The sequence below is a fragment of the Squalius cephalus genome (genome assembly GCF_949319135.1).
Source record: "Squalius cephalus genome assembly, chromosome: 2".
NCBI lineage: Eukaryota > Metazoa > Chordata > Actinopteri > Cypriniformes > Leuciscidae > Squalius > Squalius cephalus.
In genome coordinates this window covers 49,924,914-49,947,514 of record NC_137123.1, presented here as the reverse complement: position 1 = coordinate 49,947,514, position 22,601 = coordinate 49,924,914, and the positions used below count along the sequence as shown (strand labels likewise).

Below are 22,601 nucleotides of genomic sequence, written 5' to 3'. Positions count from 1 at the left end.
TACTTCAAAGCTTGTTGCTACATTTCTGGAAAGCAATGTTTGTCAGATGAAATGATTTTGGTGGCTAGTGGGTATTCTGTTTGTTTATGATCTTGCAAATGTGTTTGTAAATGACAGGAGGTCATTTCCACAGAGTTGCGTCTCTGGGCCTTCTACAGTTATCCACAATAGATGTTGGTTGCGATTGCTTCATGGGGTTGTCTTACCTCTCATTACTGCACTGTTTATAAGCTAACTGTAGCTGGGGCATACATTTGTAAATATTATTAACAATCCAATATAGAAATCTATATTATAATATATAATATAATATGTGGATGTGGTCCAAAATTCTAAGACCACCAGTGAAAACGTTGTAGGCCTATCTTTTTAATCAAAAGGTTCGTCAAAAAATGGACGATTCTGTCATTATTTAGGCTACTCATCCTCATGTCGTTCCAAACCCACAACTTTCCTTCATCTTTGGAACACAAAAGAAAATATTTTTAATATTCGTTCCTATTTTTTTTGTCCATTCAATATCTACGTAATCAACATTTTTAAACACTTTATAACAGCAACGAATCTAGCAATTTAATACAAGTCTTCTGCAAAGAGAATCATTTTATGTGATTAAAGGGCCCCTATTATGCTATTTTAAAGTTTCCTAATGTTGTTGTGGAGTCATCTACAACATGTTTACGTGCATCAAAGGTAAAAAAAACTGTTTAATTTCCTCATAATATACATTTGCACATCATCACAGTTTTAGTTCCTCTCAAACGACTCGTCAAATGAATCAATCTCTCTAAATCCCTCCTTTCCGCGATATACTCTGCTCTGATTGGCCAGACATCTCATTCTGTTGTGATTGGCCTATCATGTACAGCGCGTCGAAAACAAAACCGCCCATTGCCATAACAACGTCAGCTGTCCTGAGGCTTCCTACACCATAAACTAAACACAGTAACGAACAATGACGTCGATTTTAAAGCCAATTTAAAAAAAAAACTGGCTTTACCTTCACATTGTAGAGCACTGCCGTCTTCTTAACATGATGCTATCCAGTATCCACAGGAATCAGCTGCTGGTTTGAGGTTCAAGTTTTCCCTGGTGACTGTGTGCACAATAAGTGGGCGAGCAATATTCTAATGTTTCGTCTTGACGTCACAACGAAACAGCTCATGACTCGTTTGAAAAACGATTCATTTAATTGACTCAGAGCCGACTCTTACTTTTTGAAAGACAATAACTTTATATACGGTGCACTTTCTATGCTATGTTACACACTACATGAAAGGTTATTTTCAAAAATCCATAATAGGGGCCCTTTAAGTTTTTCATTTAGAGTTTTATTCACATATAAACATTGATGAACGCAGCTCAAACATGCATGCTTAATACTCAAGAAGGTTTGTTCTTGTGTGTCAAGGCAATGTTTTTATGTGAACCTTAAAAAATGTTGATTATACAGACTTTAATAGACACAAAATGATGAGAGAATATGAACAAAAGTTGTATGTGTTTGGAATGACTTGAGGGTATGTGATGACAAAACTTTCAGTTTTGGGTGAACTAACCCTTTAATAATTTTTTTTTCTGACAAACATTATATTGTCAGGCCAGCATAATAATATGAGTGTAAAAGTAATTAAAATTCAGATTTTGTGAACGTAAAAGGGGTTTTCAAACTTATTCTTCATATTCATATTCTTTTGCTTTACCATGATGACAACATTAAAGCCAGTTGTTTAAATTTGGAAACAATATGTTGTTTGTCTTTATGTCACACTTCATATTTTTCACAATAGGACATACAAATATATAGCTAGCTGCAATTGAATTTTAGGAAGGTGGTCCCTTGCAAGTGATCCTGATTTAGCCTATATGATCAACTCATTTATTTGGTATGTTACTGGTTGGTTAGGACTTGATTTGAAAATGTTCAGAATAGCATAATATTTAAAAGTTTCAGTAGAAGCAAGACAATTGGACATTTTGTACAAAGGGATTCACATGATCAGTGTCACAAATTATTTTTTTTTATATTAATTAGTGACATATTAATAGTGCAGAATCTATGTTTATTTCCTATAAAATAATATACAAACTTTTAGATCTGGGTAAGGGAATACTGAGTGCTGGTATTGGGACAGGCATTTTGAACCATTGTTTCTGTAAAAACTGTGAGCACACATTCAGTATGCATAATGCAGTTACTCTCAGTGTAAATAAACCTTTTTCAGTGGCTCTTTCTCTTCTTCTTGATCTCCTAAACTTGACTTTTATCCCTTCACTCCTTGTCTGTTTGTTGTGCAACAACAGCTCAGTTCAGTCTGCTATAGTGAAAATAGTATACTTGTTAAGGATTCAGATTTCCATGTGCTCTGGCTGGGACAAGGTCTCTGCTTCGGGATTGAGAGTCTTCTGGAATGTTTTGCTGAAGGCTGTTGTGGTCATAAAGTCTTATTTCCAGAGCCTGTGCTCCTCAAAAATGTATGTATGATGGAATGTTTGTTATAACACTCATCAGGGGATATATTTTGGTTAACTGCTGGCAGGATTTTGTTGGGGTGTAAATGTGCTTGTTATCATAGACTGGTGGTAGTCAGACATTATTGAAGGCTAAGAGTGATATATTTAGGGTATTTGGTGACTACCTCATTGGACGTTCATTAACTAGCATTTTATGGTATTATGTGGCCTAAAATTGTCATATACAGCTTAGACAGAAGAACCCCCAAGGTTTGTCATGGCAGTATGACCCATTTTACAATTTGGATGGAGACCGCCTTAACATTTCATTCATCTCATCTCTTAAATGTAAAAAATATAATGTGTGAAAAGTGAAATATATTTAGTAGCCTATATAAATGCTACAAATCACTATACCTGTCTCACTGTACTGAGTAGACTATAGCAGGGCTGACTATGACCAAATCCTGGCCCATTTACAGATTAATGATTTCTGTCTTTTCCAGACTTTCAGAAATAAGGCCTGCTGATTTTGAAACAAAAAGATTAGTCGGTTCCAGTTTCAAAGCTCTATCAACTCCCATTGCAAGTGCATTAGATGATTTTTGGCCATTTTGCAAACTGAGGGGCAAATGTTTTTCTGTTGGCACAGATGCTGTAGATAAAGCTTAACCCAGAACATTTATCCCTATGATGCAGCAGCTGCTTTCATTTTTATACTGCTCTGTCTGCAAATGTCTGTTTTTCTAATGAGACACATTGCAATATGAAAATTTACCCTGCCAATATTTTCACCTGCCCCACCACAATTTATTTTTCTTTTAAATGTTTTTTTTTTTATGTGCCAGGGAAAAATCTTTTGCATTTTCTTTAAAGCTACACTGTGTAGGATTTTCTTCCATCTTGCAGTGAAATTGTTTATGACTACAACTGAATATTACTTTCTAGCCCCTCCCATTCCGAGGGCGTTTTAACTCCTACGGTGGCCGAATTATTTTCAAATCTGCCGGCAGTCGCGAGTAATCTCCCCCTCGCATTCGTCACGGTGTCACTGAGTGTAAAAACGCGAAAGGCGAAGCTTGAATTTCCAGGTATGTCCCCCCTCTTTGGCTAATGTATTTTCAAGATGGAGGCGCAACATGGCTGCCGCCATTCGAGCAACTCGCTCGTATGTATTCTAAATGGCAGATTCTACGCTTACGAGAATACTTGATTAGTTGGTAGAAGTAATTACACATTAATGAGCACATATCATTTTGAAAGAACAAAGTGTTTTTTGCTAAGAATCAACTTAAAAAATTACACAGTGTAGCTTTAATAAAAAGGGGTTTAATTTAGTATTGGTATCGGCTCTGATACTGCCATTCTTTGCCGGCCATCTACAAATCGGGTATCGGTCGGGTATCGGTCAGACAGGATCGATCCAAATCAGATATTGTGCGTACTATTCTGTGTTATTGTTAAGCCCCACAAAAAACACATTATAAAGCACCATAAAGTTTTTGTGCACTATATTCCAAGTCTTCTGAAGCAATTCGATAGCTTAATGTGATGTACAGATGAATATTTAAGTCTTTAAATTAAAGTTCACATAAACGCTTCCCTTCGATCCAGCTGTCAGACATTCTCCATTCAGCATTCAAACTGCGTGTCGCGTTCGGTTACAACAGTCAGCACGATAAAACGCCCTCCAGGATCATTCAGTGTTCCCATTATTTGTAGATAAAGGTCTATGGTTTTGCATTAAAGTACTTTATCTTGCTGGAGTTTATTACTGTTTCTAAATCATGTCACTTGCTACTGAGTGTCTGTTAGATCACAACACTGGAGTAGAAAAGACAATTGTTCTTCACGCGCACAGTAATTGAAATATAAAACTGTTAAAAGAAAAGGCTTACTAAATAGATATAATAAACTCACATCAATATCTCTTCCCTTTGTGCTTTGAACTTTTCAATGCGGAGAGCTGTGACTTGTTGCTTCAGCCGTATTATCCTGCGCACGGGATGTGCATAAGCGATTTGTGGCGCTCTTTATTGGAGCCTTTCATATTATAATTTTGCTCAAATTCATAGCCTTTCTTGTCCTGTCCTATCTATCATATGTTAAGCTACGCTATACATTTAAAAGAAGTTTCTTTTTTAAAAGAAAAGCCTTTTAATTGAAATATATTTACTTCTATACAATTTGTTTTTCTTTTGCTGATGAATTATCCACTAACCTAGTTCATAATATATATTTTTCATAGATTTCATAGTTTTAATTACTTAGCTGGAAATTACACAGCTATTAACTCCATAATAAACAAACTTTACATTTTTTTTTTAAATATATTATTGAATTTGTTTATGTTGTTTAACTAATGCTGTCAATCATTTTTTTTACAATTCAGTTTTGACTGGCATATTTGTAAGCCTGCAATCTACCTATGTTTAAATCCTTTGAATCTCAACAACATTCAGTTTATTACAGAAAATGTTTATGGCCATTTGTAAACTAAATTTGTAAGTCTGCGGGTGTCATCCGCTTCTAGTTATTATTGCAAACTGGCACTTATCATATTGTTTTAATTTATTATCATAAACACACTGGTTTGTAGCGCAAATAGTTTTACTGTTTACATCACTTTAGGCTTGCTACAGTAGTCTGTGTTACCGGTGTTACACAGTGTTTCAGCAACAGAAGGGTTCTCCATCTGCTTGCACTCGGAAAAAAAGCCCCACCCCTCAGCCATCACGGAAATTAATGGGGTCTTTAAAAACGCCCCCTAAAAAATCAAGATATATGGGGCAAAAATGTCCCTTTATGAGTTCTGGTTTTTATTCACAACAGGATATAGAGTGCTGTTTTCCTGAATATCAGCACAATTGCAAATGCGATAGCCTATTGATTTTATACAACAGTTCAATAAAAATAAAGTTAATGTTAGGTGACTTTCATTTTAGACTTAGAACCTTGTCTGATTTTGCTCTACTTCTCAACAAATCCACAATAGAGCAATTGTGCATCTCAGCGCAACTGAATGAGTCCTAATCAGAAGGAATTGAATGACTCGCTCGTTAAGATAATTATTTGCCGCCACCTACTGGCAGTTTTAGTTTCAATACATTTTTTCCATCGTTTCATTTTCTATATTTATATCTCACGCCTGCAGTTGATAAAATCATACCTGCGGTGCAGCTGCAAGAAAATTCTGTCCGCACTTGCGCCAGCTGTTTGTTTGAAACGGGCCTCGGAGTCGGAATTGCAAAGGCCGCCTCTGTTTGGCCGTACACATCACAATGCAGTGGAAGTCAGATTTCACTTATCACGTGACGTGACAAAAATTCACTTATCAGATGACTGACAAGAGGATGGGGGAGGATTTGGTGAGCATCAAATCTTGAGACAAATGTCTTATCTTGTAACATGTGCAGTCAGTACCGGCGCTCCCTGTACACAGAATGATCACGAATTCAAAAGTGAAAGTGAAGAACCCTTCACGTACCCCTTCAGTACACCTTCCCTCTCCAGTGGCAGTGTTGTCGCAAGTTTGTTTACTGGTGTGAAAATTTCCTAACCATGACATCCCTTTTGCGCTTTGTTATTCTTTAAGTTATTTATCTATAGGGGCAAATAAATTGGAAATCTTGCACATTCACAGAAAATAGCTTACTTCTGCTTTGAAAAATAAGGTGGATAAGGCCTAAAAACACTAGATCACAGGCCTGATAGGGTAGTTCCATTATTTGGCCATCCGTTGAGCTTTCTTTGAAATGTACAAGTCAAGAATTAACATATAATTTTCTTATTCTGTGTTTATATGTGTATTGTATATTTCTGCTCCATAAACTTGAATATATATTAGATAATTTATAAATTGTAAATATCAGATGAGACAATATCCTACTTATCACCCTATACATTATTCCTCATGTTCTGTTATTCCATTGCTCTCTTTTTTCTCTGTCTTTCTTTTTTTTACACACAGACACACACACATCTTTAGCATCAGACTTGAGTGATATTACTTTGTCAGTGTGTTGGTAACCATCTTCATACAGGATCTGGTATCCTTGTCGCAGCCTGTGTGGTTTTTTTTTTTAGGTAAGCGATGTGATGTCACTGCTAATAGCAGCGTCCTCTGGGCATACTCTGTGTGTGTGTGTGTGTGTGTGTGTGTGTGTGTGTGTGTGTGTGTGTTGGTTTATTTTCCAGCAGGCTGCTGCACTATGTCTCTGTCTCCCTCTTTAAGGGTCTGGAGTTGCTGACTGAGGAAAATGTGAGTCAGAGGGGGATAGGGGTAGAGAGAGAGAGAGAGAGAGAGAGAGAGAGAGAGAGAGAGAGAGAGAGAAGGGGGCCGAGAGGGAGGTGCTGTGGAGAGACTGCAGCTGATGGCATGTAGTATAGCGGTACATCTGCACTGTTGGGTTATTGCTCTGTTATATTGTTTTACAGGATAGTGCTTTTACTGCAGCCTGCTGAAGTGTTCATTTAGGATTACATTATTACGGGAATTGAATGAAGGTTGTAAACTTAAGTTTGCAGGCTACTTTGATTTTGTGAAACAACTTAATTTTGGTCAAATTTAATATTTAGGAGCCACATTACTTTTTTTAGCTGACAAGTTACATAATAGTTTGATAAAGATGGCTGTTCAGAATTGGTTTAGTTCTCATGTGATGCTGTCATTATTTTTTGCACTTGTGGTTTGTATGAACTGTCGGCCTGTTTAAAAAAGTTATGTAGATTGTTTACTAAGGTAAATTTACTTGTATATTTACTCATTTAGCTATTATTTACTTAGTAGGTTTTATTTACTCCCAAACATAATCAATGCAAACATTACAGTTGAATTATTTTTTCAATAGTTTACTATTCTAAACAATGAGCAATAACATGTGTTGTGTGAAATTGTGATTTTTGCGAATAAATTCTTGTTGATTTTTTTTTAGAATACCATTTATCACAGCAAATCTCTGTTGCGAATATTTATATCTTTATCCCTGGTTCATTTTGAATAAGTCAAATCAAATGATTTGCAGTTCAGTAAGGGAGCAACACTCTCATGGCAAATATTTTACATTTTGACAAATTGGAGGTGAATTGATATGAATTCGTACAATCTCATTTACATTTTTATATGATATGCTTACTCCCCACTGACGGTTTGGTTAAGGGGTGAGGTAAACGTAAAATACTTGCATTTTCTCATGAGGTCGGGATGGAGGGAGTCAGTTGAAAATAATAAATATCATTTGTTTGTGAAACAAAAGATTAACTACCATACAAGATGTTATTTGACGAAACCACATATGAATGCACACAACTATTTCCCAAATGTCACCAACAGTGTTTAGATTTTAAATGATTCTGTCGCATATTTTACATTTTTGTTTACATTTGTGACCATTTTAGACCAAATAAATGTCTGCCTAGTCATTTCTCTCCAAATAGGCTACCTATCAGGTTGTCATATTTCAGTTGCTCAGTTGAGCATCAAATGAACGTGAAGCTCAGGGAAGTTAAAGCAGGAGTGCCATGTTAACACACACTATTGTAATAACCTATTGACTGAATTATAGTGCAATACGTGGAGTAAATTTACCCTTTTAATGTGTGTGGTTGTGTATTTCCCTTCTGCTCAATCAAAACATTTGCCATATGTGCCTTTGCGTTTGCCGAATAAAAGTTTGAATCGTATCAGAGAGATGCGGCTCTCTCTGATTCTCAAATGGCTGTGTAAATAAAGCTTACGACTGGAAATCGGCTTAAAAATTGTCTAGTGGGACGTTGGCCTTAGATTAACTTCAGAGAATTGAGGAGGGAGCAGCCAGACTCATCACTCTTCCAAATCAGTCCTGCTTTCCACAGAAAGGGGGTGTAAAATTATGCCACAATCCCACTGTCATTCTTAATATGTGTGTGTGTGTGTGTAACCTTATCACACTCCTCTCATCTGACCAACAGTTGCCTTGGGCTTGACTCATGATTGTGAAAGTGCTGTTTCATTCCCGCTGTGTGTGCATGTGTGTCCCTATGCCTGTTTTCTATCCCGGCCTAACAATAGGAGGCTTGTATTGTTATTTCTTGCTCCCTGTTCTCTCCGTCCCTCTCTCCCCCTTTCTTTCTTACTCTATGTTGCTGTTGGAAGCAGACAACCATGGTGTCTGTTTTCATAAAGAAAGATTATGACTGATGTCTCTGTCATTCACGTGGGTGAAGATATAAATAGTGAAAAAAGTTTGTATGTGTGATTGAGTTGGGTTGCAGTATTTGCTTGACATTAAATGAAAAACACAGATTTGCCTGATAATTCACTGGCCCTTTGAAATGAATGATCACAATTATTGACAAGCCTGACATCACTTCCTATTTCCTGTGGATGTTTTCACAAAGCCTGAGTACACACTCTCTCACATTCCTCTGTGTGTTTGTTCAGAGTGATTGTGTGTTGGCATGTCTGTCGAGAGCCGGCCAGGCTTATGTTTCTTCATGCTTTTTTGAGAAATGCAAACACATTTATTCTGTTTTTTCGGAATGAATTCGTATGTTATTCTGTCTGCCTCTCCTTGCTCGACCTTGATATCGTGTCAGTCTTTGTCTCGCTCTGAGATGTGAAACGCACAAACGCAGACGCTGCACATTCATTTTCGGGAAAATTCCTCGCTTAGTCAATCTTCTCCCGTCTGCAAGCTCTGTCAACGTCCATCTTGTTTCTTTTCTTTTATGTTTTTTTTTTGACAGAATGATGAGGTGAGATGCAGGTTACATAGGCACATGAAAGTAAATCTGCATTTCCAATATTTCTTAGCTGCATGTGAGTGCGTGTGTATATGTTTTGTCAAGGCTGTCAGGAGCAGATGGTAATTTTTATGCTAATTTTCATGCCTCAAAGCAATGCGTTCTCAAACCTGACGGGTCCAAAGGTGCGAGTGTGTGTGCGTGTATGTTTCTCATCGGTCATGTCTGGTGCTGTAAATTCATATTCACCTATCACCAGCCAAAAGCAAGAGGATCACTGAAATATCAAGATGTTTTATTAATGCTAGAGTGTTCTGGGTGGTTGCCAGGGTGACGTTATGCTATCTTTAGTTTGTTTGTTGAGTAGTTTCTGGTGGTTACTTTAGTTAAAAGATCCTAAATTACCAGGTTGAAACAGGGATTTGTTCAAATAATGACTCTCACATTCATAATGACTTTTGGTACCTCACGGTTCTATTCAAATTGATTCTTAAGTTCACAATTCGATTAAAAAATCAATTCTCGGTTTTGAGTCAAATTTCAGTTTGATATATGCATAGATTTGATTTATAGTTTACTGTTTTGTCCTATTTGAATGTGGTAGACAGTTTAATTGGTCTTGAAGAAAAAAAGTTATTCCCACTGAATTAAATGTGAGTCACGACTGTTTCCCGAAACCATAACTATGTCACACATCCAACGTTTGAACCGTTTTGTTTCAATATTAGAAGTTTTGTTAATGATGTGGAGGTGGTGGAGTACACTGAAAAGAAAATGTGATGTACAATTTACTTTGATAGAGTTTTCACTCAGAAATTGGCAGTTAATTTCACAAATAATTACGCAAAGAAACACATTGATTTAAATGTAACATTTTGAAGTAGAAAGATTGAAATAGTATTTTCTTGTATAAAATGTACTCCAGTAATCTTTATTTTATTTACAACTTTTCTGCAAGATTAAAATATAGCTCGAGATTGAATGAATGTCAGATTTTAAATAACAAACATGACACGTGGAGGATTACTTTGCTATTTTTGTTCTCGATTGTTTTACATAAATTGAAACGTGTGTGTGCGTGTTTATACATATAAAATGAAATGAAAGATGTAGATTGTACTGCATGTTAGCTTGCTCGTTTTTTTTCTCTTTTCTTCATTTTTCTCTATTCTAACTACAGGTTGAGCTGTAGTTCCAACCAAACAAATTTGCAATGTTGTTTGCAAATGTTCATTGTAGAGTTGGGACGAAATATTGACATCGCTGTCCTTCTCCGTACGATATGAGAATCGATACGCTGGCGCCAAATAACAAGATTTTAATTAATAAAATAATTGATTTTAGGAGAGTTACCGTCCTGGTTACAAGTGGTGCATGCGGCTTGGTTTGAGAGCAGCAATTATGTTAATGCCTTATATTGCTGCACTCACACAATACAACAAGTGCCATGCTATTGTAAGAAGCATGATAGCAAATTAGCAAGTTAGTATTTATTGAACTAGCTTGTTATAGCTAGCTAAGTTTATAATAACAAAAATGTTCACATTGAGATTAAGTTAAAGTTTTAAGTTAAATGTGTAGATTAGTGTACTCAAACATTTCAAGTTAAGAACTTAGTTAAGAAGTAAAATGTACGAGCACGAAATAAAAATCTGCAAGTTCTGCTTACTTAAACTGAATTTCTTAACTTAAATATTTTGAGGCAACAAAATACATTTTTTGAGTTTTGCCAACTTACCCTAAGAAAAAGAGGTTTTTAACAGGATGGCGGTAACTGCCAACATTGCCAACTGTACCCTAAGAAAAAGAGGTTTTTAACAGGATGGCGGACAGAAGTGTGAGTTAAAGTCCAAAGTCTGGACCTACTTCGGCTTTTATACCGGCTTTTATTTTTTGTATCATTATATGATTGTCTAGTAATATATTGATTATCCCAGAATTGCTGTATCATGACAATATCGGTATCGTGAGCCATGTTTCGTGTATCGTATCGTATTGTGATGTACCTTGTGATTCCCACCCCTAGTTCATTGGAACTATTGTTTCGGGAAATACTCAATCGTTGAACTATGTTGCTATCGACAGAACTCGCGACTATACTTGGCTAACAATGCTTTTGGGAAACATGCCTCTGGGTAGTTGAATGTATTGTGCAACACTCCTACTTTGAATAACCTACAGACTTGTCTAAAAATCTGTTGGCCAAAGGCCTGTTAAATTGCAGATTGCTGGTTTTAATGGGTATTAGTGCAAATATATTGCTGCACAATCTGATCAGGAGTTACAGAGTTTCACAGAAATGAAATAGAGAGAGAGGGAGAGATAAGCCCTGTATAAGCTGTTTTATGTAATATCGAGACTTTGCTGTGATTTGGTAATGCTTAGTTTAAAATGTATGTCCACAGGTCAACAAACACATTTTTGCATTTTGCAAAACTGTTTTTCAGAGGAAAGACTGGGAACAATAGACTCATCCTGCTGGCTGTTATAGAACATGCTTATTTCTATACACACACACATAAACACCCAATGTTTCTGGCCAGCTCTTTGTTGTGTCTAGCTATCAACTTCCTTGTTGTGTGTGTGTGTGTGTGTGTGTGTGTGTGTGTGTGTGTGTGTGTGTGTCTCAAGCTCTCATGGCTTCTAAGTTATGTTTATTGTGGCCCATCCGTTCTATTCATTGTTCTGGGATCTATGTTGAGGTCACAAGAATCAGGCACCTATATTTTTTAAAGGCTAGGTGTACAAAATATATAGTTTCAATCTTCAATACTATACATTTTACTGCTTGTTGTTATGTTGTTATGAGATAAATATATGTTTGTTTGGGTTTAGTAGGTTTTTTTCTGAAAGGAATATATATTTTTTTATTATTGTTTGATCAAAAGTGACAGTGAATACTTTTAAATTGTTACAAAATGTTTATTTTTTAACTTTCTATTTATCAAAGAACCCTGAATTCTTTTTATCAAGGCTTCCACATGAGCACCAAATCAACCTATTAGAATGATTTCTGAAGTATCATGTGACTGAAGACTGGAGTAATGGTGCTGAAGATTCAGCATTGACATCGCAGGAATAAGTTACATTTTAAAATATATAACAAAAAACAGTAATTTTGAACAGTAATATTTTTTCACGATATTACCGTTTTTTATCATAAGAGACTTCTTTCAAAAAATCTTTGGAAATGGTAGAGTATATCGAACCTAAAACAATAAAGTCTGATGATGACCTGTTATGCCAGACAAACATACAGCTATGTCATATGGTTTTAGTGAAAACTCCTTGTGAGTACTATAAGATCATCACAAAATGTTACAAATCTATACTGTCCTTTTGGACACTCCAGTCTCTGCCTTTGAATATATTAAAGAGAGTATGGTGGCCAAGTCAACACTCAGCCCAGCCCAGTACACTTCACTTCTGCTGCCAGAGTTCAATCCCCACACACCCAAATTGATAGTAGAATTTTAAAATCTGGTTTTATGAGATTTATTAAATGTTGTTGTTCCACTGCTTTAAATATCACTAAAATAAAATATAATATATTTTTTAAGTGCATGTATATTATGTTACTAAAAAATATATGATTTTCTTATGGTGGCTAATGAAAATGTTGTCCAAACCAGCCGAAAAAAATGTTGAGCCCTGCTTTAGCTTGAGCCAGTCAGTTCCCACACCTATGAGATACAGTGGTAGAAGTGACACGTTGGGATATTCAGTGTCTATTGAATGTGAGGTGTCTTTGAATGTAACACACAAAGATTATGGCATCACTGAACAAGAGATGTGGAATGTCACCACCACCATAATGACATCACTGAAACATTATCCAAAGTGGTGCGGGGCTGTACTAGTTGCACGTCTTCATGCTCTTTGTGCATGTGTGTGTGTGTGTGGGTGTGAGAGAGAGAGCGAGAGAGAAAGCCCACTCCAGATGTTTGGCTTTGGCAATCATGTTTGAGGAGGGTGGACTGTTTTTTAGTGACGCCCACCATCTCCCTCCCCCAATTCCTGTCTGCTGCTGGAACAGGAAATGAGTTTGGGGCTCTTTTCAGCTCTTGTGCTGTGCCTCTGGCTCTCACACAACGAGAGGGACAAGAATGCTCCTCCGTGTGTGTTCCTGAGCCAGGCTACGTGCCTTTTTTCTTCTGCATTGCTTTCTTGCCCTAAATCTTAGATATTTCTCATATACTTAAAGGGATAGTTCACCCACAAATGAAAATTATGCCATTATGTACTTATGAAAAAGATGTCATTATTATTTCAATGATTCTCTTATGGTTAAAATTATTGTTGTAAAGAATGTGCTGGTTGCTATTTTTTTAATTCAGTTTCAATGAATAGGGACTGAGGCTTTCAAGTTTTAAAAAGGATGTAAAAGCTGTATAAAAAGTTTAATAAAATAATCCACATGACTCATGCACTAACATTCTGCATACTTTTTCCAGAATGTAGGCAAAATCTTCTTAATGTAAAAAAAAAAAAAAAAAAAAAAACATGGATGTTGGACATTCACAGAAAACATAAACAGCATAAACAATAAGTTGTGGCCTTGTGGGTGAGTAGGCTAAATTATTATCAGTATTATTATTTTAGGTAAACTTTTCCTTAAAACAAAATTGCTGGTATGTTTTATGTAAACAGTATTCCCTCCACATTTGTCACAACAAAGTCAGTCAGGACTATTCCTCATCATATTCTCACATAACCTTTAGCTGTGTGTTTGTGTGGCGTGACAGCATTGATTTATGGTGGTTCATCATGTTTAATCTTGCGGTGGTTATTAGGGAATGATATAATCTATGCATACTTGTCACTCTTCATATGAGCAGTATCAGAGCAGCCTTCATCTCAGCTGTGTTTGACGTATGTCAGCATTTTCTTCTCTGATCAGCGGTGGCACAGAAGATATGGACTATTAGCTGAAGTGCTGTATGTGCATTTCTGACCTACTGCAGCTGTACTATTGGGGACAAGTTTCTGAAACTTTCCTACAACAACATTTCTTGTAGTCATTATAATTAGCTTCAAGATGACCTAATATGCCCTTTTACAAAGTCTTGAGTTTGTTTTTGGGGTCTGCTAGAATATGTTATTATGCTTGAATGTTCAAACTCAAAATATACATATTTTTCACATATTTTACATTGTTGCAGCACCTCTCTTCCCAGTCTGTCAGTAACGCTCTGGGCTGCATTCCCCAAAAGCATCGTAAGCTTAAGTTGATCGTAGAACAATTGCCACCAATAGTCTCTACGATTAACTTACTATGGCTTACTATGCTTTTGGGAAACACAGCCCTGTTTAGTTCCGGTCTCTATGAAGCCCCTCCTTCCGCAGTGTGCTCTGATAGGTCAATTGCTTTGAGTGGGTTTTGGAAATGTCATGTTCGTTACCATAATCAAAGTTTCAACACACTACTAAGTAGGGCTGCACGATATTGGAAAAAAAAATACATTGCGATATTTTTTTCCCAACGATATATATCGCGATATTGCGAGCCATCAATCCAGGCTAAAGTCAATAATTACCATTCCATGTTATTAATAATTTCACTAATAAGCAAGCTTCATTACAAGTAACAAAAAGGCCACTTAATATTTTATTCCAGAAACATATTTCTCTCAGAATTCGGTGAACGTTCTACACAGGACCTAACGTTCTTCAGGTTCTACCCGAAAAATTATGTTTTCTATGCTGATTCAGTGACGCGTTCATGTAAACGGCACCTAGAACCAGCAAAAGTAATGATTAATAATATGTAAAATATTACAATGAGACATTTTAATTGTTTATTAATAAACAAGTGTTTTCTGTAAAGATGAAGTTGACAATATACTGACTCGCGATCTTCGCAGCAGTGATCGGGAGAAATTCACTTTTCATACAGATTTTTTTTTTTTTTTTCTAATGGTTCTTCTGTAGATAATAGCCTAGTTATATTTCTATTTTTTTTTTATTATTGTTATTTTTAGGTGTGTGAGGCGTGTAGGCTACCTTTTATGCTGAGTTTCGGTTCATGGATGATAGCTTAATCTCCAGGGCTGCGTTTCCCAAAAGCATCGTAAGCCTAAGTTGATCGTAAAAACGATCGTACGACTGATCTTAATATTACGGTCTGTTTCCCAAAAGCATCGTAGCTTAAGTAGCACTTGAAAATCTTCGTAGATCTATGAGTGCTCTGGAGTAATCGTACATCCCCAAGTGCATCGTAAGAAGACAGATTTATGAGGACACCTGCAGGACAACCGGCAGATTACACTTTTAACTTGATTCAAATGCAATGTGATTATAATATTTTGATTGTACTTTATTGTACACTTTATTACTCTGTTTTGTTGTTGGTTAAATTAATGTATAAATTAAATAATTAAAAAGGTCAGAAAACAAAACAAAAAAATATAAATAATTTAATCTAATAATTTTAATCAAAATTAAATGAATGAACAAAAAATAAATAAAAGAAATCCTTTAAATCTGTTAAAAATTACATCTTTGTTTCGCTCTATCTCCTCTAAAAGGACATTAATTTCATCTTTTTGAAAGGTTTTTTTTTTTTTTTTTCTCAGCAATTTTGTCAGTGCCTCCGCCTGTAGGCACTTTATATAGACTTGTCTTGATTGCTAATCCAAAACAGATGACAATTATTAGGTTAAACGTTCAGAATACGATTCCATATAAGGTTATATTTCAGAACTTCACGAATGGACAGCGACTCTTAAGTAGCACGTAGAGCGCGTTCTCGCGCGTTCATGTTAAGTGCATTTTTGGGAAACGCTCGTGGAATTGCTGCGAGCTTTCGTAACCTTGCACGTAGAAAGCGCTCTTAAGAGCTAAGATACATCGTTATCGGGAAACCCGGCCCAGTTCAGGCGCTGGCTGCTATATTTAATTTTTAGGCTATTTATTTATTTAAAAATCCAGGAAATTGGATAATGAAATACTGATTAAAATTAAGATACAATTAATACAAAACGAAATTCGTTTTAAAGAAAGGCTTTGTGCTTTCTGTTTGAGGTCTCTGTGAAAGTTTTAAAGCAGTCTTTTAGTGCTTTCATAACGGTCGCGTGACGCGTCCATAATGTCATGTAACATTGTTTTTTCCTCATAAATGCGAACACGAAACGACTTTTTAAAAAAAGACAACCATCCACAACTTTATAACACTCCAGCAAAGTAGCCTACCTCTTTTTTGGTCAACATCCTCCTTTTTGTAGACGAAATAGGCTAGTCCCAAATAGCTGATTGACTTTTTTTGCGGCGGATCCTCTTCGTCGCGCATTTTCAGCTATAGGATTGCCAGTGAATGTTGGCTGTGAGCGGTGAGCTCGGCACAGCGAACCAATCACTGTGCAGGCACGCGGAACGCGTATGTCACCCCAGCAAAAAGCCATACAACAAACTTGCGTGTTAACTGTGTGCTACCCTGGTGCTACCGTTCTCTTAATACACTATGGGTGCTACGTTACCCTTCACATCGCATGTTCCGGCGATGTGACTATCGCTCATTCGCACATCGCGATGTTGATGTTAAAACAGAATATCGTTCAGCCCTACTACTAAGGCATCTCAACCAGGCCTTTTGGGGTCTCATGGGACTTCAGTGATAGCCTGTTTCATTCATCAACTTTGTGTCAGATGTGTCTCCTAAAATAGAAGTAAAAAACAGACCTAAATGAGACTATTGTTGATTAAAGAGTTACAGATAGCACTTTACTGTAAGGTTCCATTTGTTAACATTAGTTAACTATGTTAAAATGAACTAACAATAAACAATACTTCTGAATTTATTGATATTGAAGGTCGTATCTGTTAATATTAATTAATGCACTAACATGAAAAAACAATGAACAATTGTGTTTCTATTGACTAACATAAACAAAGATGAAGAAATGCTGAAGAAATGTGTTGCTCATTGTTAGTCCATATCAGTCCTGTAGCTCGAACAGTAAAGAAGCGATAGTGACGTCAGTGTGTTTGATTCCCAGGGAATGCATGAACTGACAAAATGTACAGAATAATACAATACAATACAATACAATGAATCATTTAAATAGCTTCAGATAAAAGCGGCTGTCAAATGTATTAATGTAATCTAGTGTAATGTAGGGCTGGTCCGAATACCATTTTTTGAGCTTCGAAGCTTCGATAGGAATTAACATCGAATATTCGAAGCTTCGGAGGGAGGGGGCTGAACATATTCTTCTCTCTAATAAAGGCAGGAATCTCTATGCGTCTGTCTGTTTGCATTTAGATTATTTATCTTGCATTTAGAACCGTTCATCCAATCGACTTCACGAGTGCAGTGTCACATTTGGTGCAATATAGACACGCGAGACGTGACACGTTCAGAATTAATAAACTTTTAATACAGAACAGCGCGAGCGGGAAGCGCGCGCGCGCCTCACGCGCAGGGCTCCGAGAACGGACACTGCACTAGTGATACAAAACACAGCCTAATATTTTTCTGAGTAACAAATAACTCTCAAATCAGAAATCAGCAGCACAGTAATTACTGACACAGTAAAGGGTAGGCTAATATATTGTTTCTATTCTATTTCCACAATGTCAAAGCAACGCAGCTTATAGCCTACAAGCTGAGGCATGCACTTCTGCCCATACAAACTCCGCTGTTCTGCGCTCTAAAATAAGAGTATTGTATTTCGCCCAAAAATGCTAAAAAAATAACCGTGTGAGAGCGTGTTTTAGGCTATATCATGTTATAGCCAGATATGACGATTACAGCACGCGTCACCGCAGATCAGCATCTATTCATCAAGCCAACGTGCAAACTATCGCAAATCAAAGTGAAAGTGGGTCGCAGATGCTTTAACACACAATCAACTTCATTAAAAGTAAAGAACCGAAATGATCTTACCAGGGCTGTTGCCGCTCTCTTATTGCGGTCTTTGATTTAGAAATTTTAGCTGACGATCAGTAAAATGCAGCTTATCTGTTGCTAGTGACGTGCACTCCCATTAAATCTGCCTATAGCGCGGGATTTGAAGTTCGGATTCATATCCGTTTTGCAAAAACACATTTATGTGTTCATTGTTCATATTGATAAATCAGAGAGAACTATCCGATCTGAGAAAACGCATGACAGCCCCATTCAAGCGCGAATGGGAACCGTTTCTAGGGGGATGCCAGGTGTGAAAAAAAAAAAAAAAAAATTTACAACGAATATTCGAATGTCAAATTTGACAATCGAATACCAACCCACCGAACGAATATTCGAATACTCGAATATTCTGGTACAGCCCTAGTGTAATGTATATATTTCACTAGTTCACCTGCCCATTCAGCCTTAAAGGTTAATTGTAAACTAACTTGGTTTGCTGTACTTGAAGGACGTTTGAACCTGAGGCTTGGCTTGAACTCCGATTTTAAAACCCCCCTATAGGAGGAAAGAAAGAATTAGAGGAGGAGGAGGCGGGGAGGAGGAGTATTTCTCAATGGGATGACGCAGTGTCTGCTGCTTATATAGTATGCTGGTAATGAATGATGATTGACAGGACTGAATGTTTAGGCTCCTCCCGAACATACGTTTGGAACTTCATTTCATAAAGAATTATCTAATGTTAATGAATGATATCTTATAGTAAAGTATTACCTAGTTATTAAATGTATGTGAATAGCATAGCTATTCTGGGAGACTTTAATGAGAAATGTTTGAGAGATGTGATATTGGAATCTCTGACTTTTGAATGATTTTTTTGAATAATTTTTTGAATTACTCTGAATTATTATTTTGGTAAATCTTTTTTGTAACTGATGAAATCTCATCTAAAACATGAGAAAACACATTTAGGATTAGCTGGGTCTTCTTATCTAAGCAGCAGAAGACTTAAGCAGAAGTCTCCAGTTATTCTCCATTTAATCTCATTGCCGTCTAAGAGAGAAAATCTCATTTGTCATTTTCCTTTTCTTGTGGGGCATTTTTACAGTTTTTTACAATCACTATGACAGTTTTTTCAATACATTTAACAAGTTTCCTAAACTCTTAACGCACCAACACACCTAAAACACACAATTAGCAAAACGGTTAATTTCATGCTCAAAATCACACATTGTAAACTAAACTCCAAAACTAATTTTCAAAATACAATAATACACTAACACAATACACTATGTCTAACAAAACACTGCAAACATGTTTCAAAATCAAATAATTATTCAAAACACTAACACATGTTCTCTTCCAACAGGAACATTTAGTCAATCATAACACAATGACAAAAAAAACACTAACATCAGATGGAATTACAGAAACTACATTATTTTATATGTGTCAGGTATGCCGTTATACAATAGACATTATATTGTATTGATCATAGATTGTGTTTTGCACTGCAGTTTTTTTTTCTTCTACATTTACAGTAGTCTCTCCACATTTTTGTTTTGTTTGTAATGTAAATGCATGCATTTTGTTGTTGTTTTTTGCAGCAGAAATTCAATACAACAAAATAAATGACCCTTCTTAGAGTAGCTTTATAGAATGTATGGTTTATGAAAAGAAGAAGACAGAGACAGAATTGCTGCAGTAACGGCTTTATTTGCAACAGGACATTTCTACAAGATAACAAAAAATATGCAATATAGCTGCCATTTACAGTATTACTGTATGTGAAAATACAAAATATACAAACAGAAAAGGCCATCTTCTAATCTGCCCGGTCTTCTGCATTTGTCCACATGTTCTCATCCACATCACACCTGATATCTTCCCTGGCAAGGCATCTTGGGAAGAATCTTTTGGCTTGCCTTATCCTGGCAGTGTTCAGCTGTGATGTCTTGGTATACAGCATCTTTTGCATACAGCAGGGACATTTGGTCCTGTGGACTATGGTCAAAAACCTTTCATCTCCAGGCTGAGAAAACTCCTCAATGGGGTTGAGGAAAGGGGAGTAAGGGGCAAGGAAAATGGACATCATCCTCTGATGGGCTTCAAACCAGGCTGTGACTGCACGGGAATGGTGGAATGCCACATTGTCCCATATTTGCATAACTTCAATCAGCTGTTTCTCACTAGCAATGGAATAATGTGAAAATACAAAATATACGAACAGAAAAAGCACCATAATAATAATAAAAAAAGAGTCAACTTCTCATCATGAGTCATCTTCTAATTATTTGCATAATTCAATCAGCTGTTTCTCAGTAAGAATAGAATAAAATACAGGGGATATATTTGTGTTTCAGTTCACAATATAAACAGCTGTTCACCTTGACTTTACTCTGTAAGGTTAGGTTTAGAACATGGTGTTATCTGTTCTGACATACAGTGTTAAAGCATTGGTAAATTTGGCAGTAAAAATCCATTGTTTTGGTCTTGTTTGAGCTTGTGTGTAAAAGAAGTTCAAGCATTTTAAATTTGTGTTAATTGTATGCATTTTGTGTTAAAGCAACAAGAAATGTGTTAATAGTATAGCTTACACAAGCGGATGTAGTGCTAACTGTGTTAAGAGTTTTGGAAAATTGTTAAAAGTATTGAAAAATCTGTCATAGCAATCGTAAAAAACTGTAAAAAACCCTCTCCATATTCAGAACTCAAATCCATGTTATTTAGTTGGCTTGTGATTTTTTTCAGATTGAAAATATTGTTGATTTTCCGTCATAAGTTCTTCTGATCAGCGTATTTGTTCTAGGTTCGTTTATGTACTTCTATGGCAATAAGCTATAACCCTATTGGCAAATTTAAGAGTACATGAAAAAAAAAGAAAAGAAAGGTAAATCAGGTAGCAAGGTAAACGTGTATGTGTGTTGAAGGAAGTACAAACTGTGACTCAAAGCTTCTAGTATGCACACAGATTGTTTATACAGATGTTGATGGAAACCCATAGTGCTGTGGGTTTTCTCTTTCTTCTTTTCCTCTCTGTTGCCTTTTGCACTCGTTCTCACTATCTCGCTCTCTTTTCCTCCCTCTTTTCTTCTCTGTCATTTGGCAGCTGTTTTCACAGTGCAATATGCTGGAAAGCAAGTCTTTGATATGAAGCCTGTGTGTGTGTGTGTGTGTGTGCAAGATTTCTCCTCTCTGAAATGTGATCTCAAATTGCCTCTTTCCCAGCATTCATCTGTGTTTGTGTATGTTTTTTTGTTCGTTTTAATAGTGTTTTACAGTTTTTCTGAATTGCTAAAACACATTTCTTGAAACCATTACTCACTTTCTCAAAACCTTAAACACAAAACCAAATTTTCAGACCACATTCACAGAACCTCTGACTCTTCTGGCAAAATCAAACAATTGCCTCAAAACCATTTTATCTGTGCTCAAAATCAAACAATACTTTCAGATCATACACACATGAGTCAAAATTATAAACACTACAGATCATTCTTTAGACTCTACATCAAAAAATGGAGAACACAGAATCCAAAGCATGCAGTTACAGAAAAAAAAGTATATTGTAACAAAGTAAACAAATTTTGCAATTACGTAAAAAATATAGTAATGCCAACTTACAGTAGTAAGTTGAATAAATTGTATACTGTATCCACTGCAAGTATAGTATTGTACTGAATATTGAATAGTAGGCCTTATCGCATGTTTGTATATTCACCACTTGCATACTGTGAAAATACAGTGACCCAACTGTAAAAGCCAAAAAGGTTACAGTAAAAAAAACTCTAAATGAAAAGCATGTTACAGTAAAGTACACAGAATCAAGGTCAGTGAGAGAGATTTTATTCTGCTTCAGCATCATGTCTTCATGTTGGTCCGGCCGGTGGAGTTTCTCCAAATCTCTGCAGGCAAAGGGAAAAACCCTAAAGCCAGATCCAGCCTTGACAATATTCTCCACATCTTGCTCTTCCTCGTCCTCATCCTCATCCTCATCCTGCTTGTTCACCTCCTCTTACTCATCCTCTTCCTTCTCTCCCTCTTATATTGTTTCCATCCATTATTGGTATCAACATTCAGTGCAACATTTTGAGTAAATTTTTGGACTCTGAACTGACTTGTATTATGTACAGTTGGTTTGGTCACATCATTAGAAATAAGTGTGAACAATTTTGAGTCGTTGTGTGTAAACGATGACCACTGTGTTGCAGTTGTGTTTAACTTTCGCCTACCTGTGTTTAGCATTTTGAAACATAAGTGCATCACTGTGCAAAATGTGTTTCAGTGAGTGAGAATGTGTTTAGAGTTCTGAAAAAAAAGTGAATGAGATTTGCAAACAGTGTTGTAACTACCTGAACTTGTTTAATGTTTTACAGAAAGAGTGATTTATTCGACAAATTGGTTTAGACTATTGAGAATTTGGTTCAGAGAATGGGGTTTAGTGTTTTTTAGCAATTCAGAAAAACTGTAGCCTATGTTTGCTTGTTTTTTCCATGACACTGATTGGATGCTCTTTTATGGCACTTTTGGATGCAGTTATGAGCAGCAGTTTACTGTACATGTTCCTCCCTGTTTCTGC

At 36.3% G+C, this 22,601-nt stretch overlaps 1 protein-coding gene across 10 annotated transcripts in view; it reads left to right on the top strand.

Annotated features, from left to right (window-relative positions):
- apbb2b (amyloid beta (A4) precursor protein-binding, family B, member 2b) overlaps nt 1-22,601 on the top strand; it is a 58,584-nt gene that overhangs the window by 1,078 nt on the left and 34,905 nt on the right. The window lies entirely within an intron of this gene.